The following is a 9,166-nucleotide window of genomic DNA, read 5'->3' on the forward strand; positions in this document are numbered from 1 at the left end:
TGAGCGACTCTCAGAAGCACGCGAAGTGCAGCCAGACGCACAGGGCTACCAATACCGCATGGCTGCATCAACATGAACGTTCAGAAAAGCTAGACCGAGAGAGACACAAAGCAGGCCAGTGATTTCCTGGGCTTCCGGTGCAGGCACAGCAGGCTAAACGGGCTGGGGGAACTTTTGGCGTGATGGAAATGTTCTAAAGCTGGATCGTGGTCACAGTTGTATGACAGTAAATTTACTAGAAATCATGTACAAAGGGTAAATTTTGTCTGATGTTAATTTTACCTCATCAACAGACTTGTTTTTTTAAGGAAACAAACGTGTATTATTTTGTGGTATTATAGTATCTGTGTTTGTCATATTATTTTATTGTGTGAAAAATACAATAGTATTTATAATCACTAAAAATAAAAACTCAAGACGCAAATCTAGAGCTTTCCAGGTGACGCTCGTGGTAAAGAATCCGCCTGCGGGTGCAGGAGATGTAAGACATGTGGGTTTGATCCCTGCGTCGAAACCATGGAGGAGGGCATGGCAACCCACTGCAGTATGCTTGCCTGGAGAATCCCATGGATAGAGGAGCCTGGTGGGCTACAGTCCGTGGGGTTGCAAAGAGTCAGACACGACTGAGTGACTCAGCACACGCACACAGGCGCAAATCTAACAAAACACGCATAGGACTTTTATACTGCAAAATACCAAAGGAAGAAACAAGACTTAATAGCGGAGAGACAAACTTTTCTCCTGGAATATAAGGCTCCACATAGTCAAGATGTCATTTCTCCCTAAATTGCTATACAGATTAATGCAACTCCTGCAAAGACCCCAGCAATCTTTTTTGTAGAAATAGAAAAAAAGTACACTAAAATGTATGTAAAAAGACAGAGGAACTCAGCTAAAACAATTCTGAAGAATAAAAGGAGCAGACACTGCTCAGCTTTAAGCCTTACTGGATGATGACAGAGATCAGCAGTGTGAGGTGTGGGTGGAGGGCAGGCACGCAGGTGAAGGGAGCAACAGAGAACCCGGGAGAGCGCTATGTGGGCACAGCCAGCTGATTCTTGACGAAAGTGCAATTCAGTGCAGGAAAGACTGCCTTTTCACTCAACCTCGCTGGAACAACTGACTAGCCACAGGCAGTAGTGAACTTCAGGGGCGTCGCTGCTGGTCCAGTGGCCAAGGAGCCGCCTTGCCGTGCAAGGGGCGCCAGTCCAACCCCTGGCCCGAGAAGATCCCACATGCCACGGAACCACTAAGCCTTCAAACGCAACCGCTGAAGCTCTCACGCCCAGAGCCCGTGCATGGTGACAAGAGAAGCCCCTGGTCACTGCACCTAGAGAAAGCCCGCACGCATCAACAGACACCCGGCACAGCCTAAAAGAAAGAGAAACCTGGCATGCATCAACAGACACCCGGCACAGCCTAAAAGAAAGAGAAAGCCCACATGCATCAACAGACACCCAGCACAGCCTAAAAGAAATCATTTTTTTTTTTAAATGTAAACTTCAATCTAAGCATCACAATTTATTTTTAAAAATCAACTCAAATTAATCATGGATTTAAGTGTATAATAGAAAACCTAAAGAAGATGGCATAGGAGAGATTGGGACCCAGGACTTGGTGGAAGAGTTCTTAGATCTAACACCAAAGTCATAGTCCATTAAAAAAAAAAAATGAATACGTTGAATCTCATCAACATTTAAAAAAAAAAAAAACACCTCCTGCTCTGTAAAAGACCCTCTTAAAGGACAAAAAGGCACATACTTGCAGAGCAGGAGCAAATATTTGCAAACCACACATCTGACAAAGGACTCATTTCCAAGGTTTGTAAGAACTCTCAAAACTCCACCAATCCAGTGAGAAGATAGACAAGACACACAGAGCCACGTCTGTCGGGGCCCCCACAAGTGGCCAAGTGTGTGCGGGGGCTGGACCCTGTCCAGAGCGTGTGCACGCGCCTGTACTCTAGGTCAACCCCAGAACAGAGGAGGCCCAAGGACCAACTCGGGCCTGGTGGTCCTGGGGCCACGTCAATGGGGCTTCAGGACCTGGGGAAGGCCAAACCACACGTCTCCAGGATCCCTCAACAGGGGCCCGAGGTGGGGAGTGACCTCCACAGAGAGCAAGTACTGGAGCGGAATGAGAGGGCACCCCTCTCCTGCCAGCCCATCGCTGCAGAAAGATTCACCAGGCCCGGGAACTGCCCAAGCCCCTTGGAGAAGCCCTTGGATTTCCCAGCAAAGGCCCCGCCCGGCAGGCAGTATTCCTGACCCGAGGCTGCCCCCTGGCGGGAGTCATGGGGACACAGGCAAACCCAGCCCTGAGCTGACCCAGGGACCCGGTCACCTTGCCTGCTGGACCCCTCCCCAGAGGTCCAATGTGCTGCTAGTGGTAAAGAACCCACCTGCCAAGACGCGGGTTCAATTCCTGGGTCAGGAAGATCCCCTGGAGAAGGAAATAGCTATCCCCTCCAGTATTCTTGCCCAGAGAATCTCATGAACAGAGGAGCCTGGCAGGCTACAGTCCCTGGGCTTGCACATAGAGTTGGACACGACTGAAGCGACTGAGCACACACACCTCCCCAGAGGGGGCCTCGCTTGTGCCCATGGCATCGGGAGAAGGGTAGGGAAAGCCCTGGGGTCACTCCAGAGCTGCAGGGCAGGCTGGTGCCTGGCCCCTGGGAAGGTTCCTGCCTGAACGGAGTCAAAATCCTGGAGCAGCTGCTGGGCAGTGGCCTGGAGGACTTTGATCTTGGTCAAATCCCTCTCTCACTTCACTTTCCTTATCTATGAAACTGAGACAGCTACGGAGCCCACACCTCAAACCTACACGGTCTATCATGGCGGCCTCTGGCCACTTGGGACCACCTGAGCACTTGAATGGCATCACCGACTCAACGGACATGCGTTTGGGTGAACTCCGGGAGTTGGTGATGGACAGGGAAGCCTGGCGTGCTGCAGTCCATGGGGTTGCAAAGAGTCGGACACGACTGAGCGACTGAACTGAACTGAACTGAGCACTTGAAACGTGGCTGGCCTGAAGTGGTATATGCTGTGAGTATAAAATACACACTGGACGTTGAAGCCTTAGTATAAAAAAATAATTTAGACGCTCAGGCTGTAAAATAGCTTACAATAATTTTTATATGATTTACAAACTGAAATAACATTTTGGATATATTGAGTCAAATACATTGCTAAAATTAATTTCACTTATTGTTTAGTTTTTAGGGAAGTTATAAGAAAATTTTGAATTAACATGTAGTTCAAAGGGTTGTTGGAAAGGTTCGACTAGATGGCACCTGGTGGGCAACAAGGAAATCTTGATAAACAGCGGCCAGGTCTGTCCCTACTGGAACAGCCGAGTGTGTGCTCAGTCACTCAGTCCTGTCTGACTCTTTTGCGCCCCCCTGGACTGCAGCCCGCCAGGCTCCTCTGTCCATGGAATTCTCCAGGCAAGAGTACTGGAGTGGGTTGCCATTTCCTCCTCCAGGGGATCTTCCTGACCCAGAGATCAAACCTGTGTCTCTTGCATCTCCTGCACTGGCAGGCGGATTCTTTACCCCCAGGGCACCTGGAACAGAGTGGCCGATAAAAGGAGGAATAGCCTAAAAATCTTGTTTTTTTCTGAAAAACTCATAGTACTCTGAATTCTATTCTTGTGCTTCTTTTCATGAAAATGAAATTTTTTTTTTTTTAACAAAACTTGAATCAAAGTCAGCAGCTGAGGAAGAGGTGCCTCCTTTGACCCTGTGGGTCAGTAGGGCCTGTGATTGCGGCCACGCCACGCCCGTGAGCAGGAGGCCCAGCTCCACTGCCCTCACAGGCCCTCCTGTCCAGTCCCGTCCCGCTGCCCCAACTCTGGTAATGCAACAAGAGAAAGAACTGTCTGCTTCATTCATTTCTCAGGAGTAGCTGGGGAGACTGAGCCACGCATCTCCTGGGACTCCCCAAGAGGGCCCAGAGCAGGGAGTGATCCTCCTCGCAGACAGAAAGTAAGAGAGCGAGCCTCACGAGAACTCAGCCCGGGTGAGTTCTGGAACTGTCCATCACGGGGGCAGACAAGCCACAGTGGCAGCTGAAGTTGGGAGCGGAGTGGAGGTCACGTGTGAGGAGATTCGGGGAAAGGCGAGGTCCCAGCTGTCACAGGGTAAGGGGAGAAGCCAGGGGGCTCTAGGAGGAGGTGATGCCACCTTGAAGGCCCGGGCAGCTCTCAGACCCTGTCCCTGCGGCAGGTTTCGCGGTGGCCTCCGGTATCCAATCGGTCACTCACTCTCTGGGCAGCTGATGCCAGTTAGGGGGAAGAGTCTGACCGCACCGGGGGAGGGGAGAGTCGCTCTGGGTACACACGACCTCGCCCTAAAGAGGCCCCTCCCGGAAGTCGTTAGAGCCACAGGGCTCCCTGGGGTGCCTCCTGATGCTCCACACGCGCTGTGCGAGTGGACGGCCACCAGCCCCATCCTCGCGCCTGAGGAAAGGATCTGCGTGCATTCCCCCTGCTTCCTTGATCACAAGCAGCACAGGCGCCAGCTGCTGCGTTTTCCTGCACTCTGGCTGGTCCCCCGACCACCCTCCCTCTCTCTGGCACGAGTTCACGCATGCACGTACGCACACACACACACACACACACCACACACGTATACGCAACCAGGCTGCATGCCAGTTACTGCCTTCATACCCTCCGAGTGCACAGGGCTTGGAGAAAGGCTGAGAAAAGTGGATGCTGTGACAGCCAATGCTTACATAACACTCGAGGTGTTTGGCCAGGAGAGAACGTGTTTCCATTCAAGGCGTGACCACTCTGCTGAGCAGAGCACATTTTGGCGTCTTCACTAGCTGAGAGGTTTGGAGTTTCCCAAAGCCCCTCAGAAAGCTACCGCATCTTTCGCATGCCTCTCTCAAAGTGTCCTCAGGAAGCAGAGGCAGAAGGTGAGCACTGGGATCACTGATTCCCCCAAAGCAGTGACGGGCTGGGGCCAGACTCCGACTGCCACTCTTAAAAAAAAAAAAAAAAAATTATGTATTTGGCCGCACTGAGTCTTAGTTGCCGCACACGGGATCCAGTTCCCTGGCCAGGGATGGAACCGGGGCCCTGCGCTGGGAGGATGGAGCCTTAGCCACTGGACAGCCAGGGAAGCCCCTTGACCTCTACCCTCGCCAGCTTTCACACGGGCCTCTCCTTAACCTGGGGAGACGAGTACAGTAGCCATCTTCTGGGATCTAACCCATCTAATGAGGGAGAGGTCACAGGTTTGTGTGGCTTCCGAGTTAGAGAGAGGCAGGCTGGACCCAGAGTTAGGAAGAGGTTATCCAGCCACCAGGGGCGGTGAGGTAGTAAGCCTCCTGCCATGGCAGGTGAGCAAGGCAAAGCCGACCCAATCTGCTAGGGAGACTGCTGTGGGTTCGGGATGACCCCAAGATCTCCTCCCTCTCAAACATTTTCTGGTCCAATTCCTTCACCTGCACAGATGTTAGAAGTGTTTATTTACTCGACAAGCCAAATTCGGGGGTGGTGGGGGAACAGCCTCCAAGGAGAATCCAGCAAAACAGCCTCTGTGCTGCCCATGAGGTTCCCTGTGGGCACACAGAGGGTCCACTCGAGGACATGGGATGTTAGCAGACGAGAGACAAGGGAGGGAGGGCTGTGGAGAAAGCCCGCAGCCAGGGCAGGAGGGGTCAGGAGTGGCCAAGGGGAGGCTGTGAGGAGGCCCCGTCTTGCCCGGTGGAGGTGCTGGAGCCTGGACCTGGCCTCCGCCGGCTGAGATGGGGCGCTGGCAGCCCTGCATGTGGTGGGAGTAGGTTCACAAGGGCCTGGGGTGGTGGGGACACCCACAAGTGCCCCTGTCCCAGAGCTTGGGCAGGCTCAGCGCCGACTCAGTGTCCCTGGCCTCCCTGAGGCCGCCCCCCGGTGCCCTTCAGGCCCAGCTCATCCGGATGGCACCCCTGGGAGGCCAGCAAAGAGCAAAGGCAGAGGGCGCGCAACCGGGTCCTAGGAGCCTTGAGGAGGCAGTGCGCGGGGCTGCAGTGGGGTACCCGTTTGGGAAACTCCCTCTCACAACGCCACGGCCACAGCCTCGAGGAGCTCAGAAAACCCGCGTCTCCGGGCCATCTGAGCAGGCTAACTCAAGGCTTGCACCTCGCCTCCACCTGGCACCTGAGTGCGTCTCCAGGCCTCGTCAGGTAACTACCTCTCCAGGTGGGTCCATAAGCCAGGCTAGAAGTTCCAGCTGGGAGAGGGCAGGGCTGGCTGGCTTCTCAGCAGCTGTGGCAGGGCGCCCCTTCCCAGGAGGCTGTAGGGAGGTGGCGTGCACCCTCTGTGCCTGGTTGACAGTGAGAGTGTTAGTCACGCAGTCGTGTCTGACTCCTTGCAACTCCATGGACTAGAACCCCAGCTCCTATATCCATGGGATTCTCCAGGCAAGAATATTGGGAGGGGTAGCCATTCCCTTCTCCAGGGGATTTTCCTGACCCAGGGATGGAACCTGGGTATCCTGCATTGCAGGAAGATTACCATGTGAGCCACCAGGAAACCCTTGGTCAGATACCTCTGTGTTGGAACGGCACCCCTCTGATTGTGCGCCCAGTCTGGCCCTCACGGGGCATCAGCACTGGCTCTGGGCAGAGCTCACGGCCGCTGAGGGCAGCCGGCCTCGGTGCCCTGCCGCCTTGGCCGATGAGGAAGCAGCCCCGAGCGCAGGCCGCCCAGCCCTTCCTGGCTGCTGCCCACGTGGTGTGAGCTCCACTGGACGGGAAGAGGCCCCAAAATTAATTAACATGTTTAAGGCAAGACTCTCTTGGCTCCACAGACGGGTGCTGACGCCCAGGGCGGGCTGCCCCGCTGGGCTTTTCCTCTCCTTCCCTCTGCCCTGGGCCTCCCCGCCAACACTGTCGCCCACATCACTCCACCCCGGGACCGCGGCGGGCTATGGGCTGTGCGTCCTTCCTGCCAACTCCCCACTGTTCCATCGTCAGCAGCCTGAGGGCCAAGCCATCCCAAGGCCCTGCCTGCCTCCTTCCTTCCAGCCAGTGTCTCCTCTCAGGGAGGCTTTTCCCAAAGGCTGGGCCTGACACCGAAGCCTCCAAGGCCTGCTGTCGGACACACGGCTGATGCAGACAAGGCAGGTCGGGGAGGGCCGGTCAAGTGTCTCAGTGGCAGGCGCTGCTCCTAAGCGCTCTGCTGAAGGGCAGGGCTCAGCGGGGAGTTAGGGTCGAACACCTGGGTTCCTAGGAATGGTGGGGCTGGAACAGGCCTTCACAACCTCACTGGGCCTCAATTTCCCCATCTGCAAAGTGGGGCCAATAATCTGTATGACTATGGATTCTGGTCCAGCCCGTAACTTTACAAGAACCTTCCAGAAAGCTCTGGCACTTCATCAATATGCCTTTTCCCAAATTAGACCTCCTCCCTTGGAGAGTCTAGTCTTACAACAACTTTCTCCTTGGAGTATGACACCCACGGACCACCTGAGGTCAGGAATGAAAGGGGCCCTCTGGCAAAGAGACCGGTACCCATTAGCAGAGTGCCCGGTGGGGACAGCTGGAGGAGAAATCACACACAGGAGGGGACTTGTGAAGACACACTTGCCTGAGGCAGCCCGGGGGCGCCCAGGTCCTTCCCCCACCGGACTGCGGGCAGGGCAGCAGAGCTTGCCCAGGCCAGGACGGCCCTGTTCAGGTTGGTTCCCCCCCACAACGCCCCACGACAGCCCCCATGCCACACCCCGGCCCTTCTCCCAAAGTGCTGTGGGAACTCCGTGCTCTGGGAAACATTTCTGGAAGGTATTAGAACCCAAACATTTTTCAACCAAAACTTTTAGAAACCCAGACCACTTCCAAAGCCGACCGACTTTGAAACCTGACACTTCAAATCCACTTTTCGCATTTGTGCCCCAAAGTTTTGAAACCACAATATTCTGGAAAGCTCCTGGAAGCAAGATACCCTGGGAGGGAACCAACTGAGACGGCAGAGCTGCTGCCTCTGGATGATTTTTAGGCCCCACTTTCTGTAGAGGGCTTTGAAGTGAGAGTGGTTTTGTCAAAGCCAGAGTTTCCGCTAGAATTTTCCTGGGAAGAAGCTCAGATGTTTGAGCTGAGCCCACAGAAGTGCTTGCTTGTTCCTTAAGGACACTCATCGAGCTGTAAACAGGGGTGGTGTCCAGATCTCGGGAGGAGTCTTGGATCCCTCGCTTCACACACTTCTTTCTCAAGCTCTCCACCCAGCAATCTGCTGCCTGATGCTGCTGTCCTCCAGCGACTGGGGTGGAAAAATCCACGCCCGAATCACGGCTCAGCCTGTGTCTCCGCTAGCCCGCAGCTCTTCCCTCCTGCTATCTAGGGGGCTGTTCGGCCTCAGAGCTGGAGGAAGGGACACAAAGCACCGGCAGCCCGTGACCACGGGGCCCAGGTGGGCGGGGCGAGGGCGGCGCACGGAGGGGCGCCCTGAAGTCCCACCTCCCCACCATCCAGTCTCTCGCCGGACTTCTCTTCGCAGTTCTCGCTCCTCTGGCAGGCCCAGGGAACACCACTGTGCCCTGGGTCTGGGGGCAGTGCGCCTTCCACTCGTGCTGTCGCCACTGCTCCCGCTCCCGGTGAGGAGGGCGAGGGAGAGTGAGGGGGTGCAGGGAGCATGGGGCCACGCGGAGGCCATACTGGCGAGGGTGGAGGTGTGTGGGCCAGCGTGTGAACTTAACTCTTCCCGTTTCTGATGGGGCTGGAGCTGACCCTCCATGTTCCCAGTTGTAGATCCCTTCGCTGCTGACCACTGCTGGCACTGTGCCCCTGCCCCTCCGAGGGAGCCTTCTTCCCTTCAGAGGTCAGCGCCATCCCACTCAAGCCTGCGCCGGGCTGAAGCGTGCCGAGTCCCCACTGCAGCAGGGGCATTCTGAAGGCCCGGAGACCTAAGCTATATGCTCCAGGCACAGCACATGCGCTCACAGTCCCGCCAGCCTCCCACCAGGACTGCAAGCTCACACACTCAAAATCCGCCGAGTGCAGACGCAGGAAGACAGGCCGTGACGCCCGTCACTGACAAGAGTCACCCGGCAGGTCCTGGTCTGCCAGCGTGATGGTGCCATCATGAGCAAACGCCCTCCGGGTGGTGACCAGAACAGCCAGGTGGAATCATTTCGGGCAGGCCTGAGGGGTGACATTTGGTTCTCGCCTAACGTACT

This window comes from Bubalus kerabau, chromosome 23, assembly GCF_029407905.1.
Source record: "Bubalus kerabau isolate K-KA32 ecotype Philippines breed swamp buffalo chromosome 23, PCC_UOA_SB_1v2, whole genome shotgun sequence".
In the NCBI taxonomy this organism is placed as follows: Eukaryota; Metazoa; Chordata; class Mammalia; order Artiodactyla; family Bovidae; genus Bubalus; species Bubalus kerabau.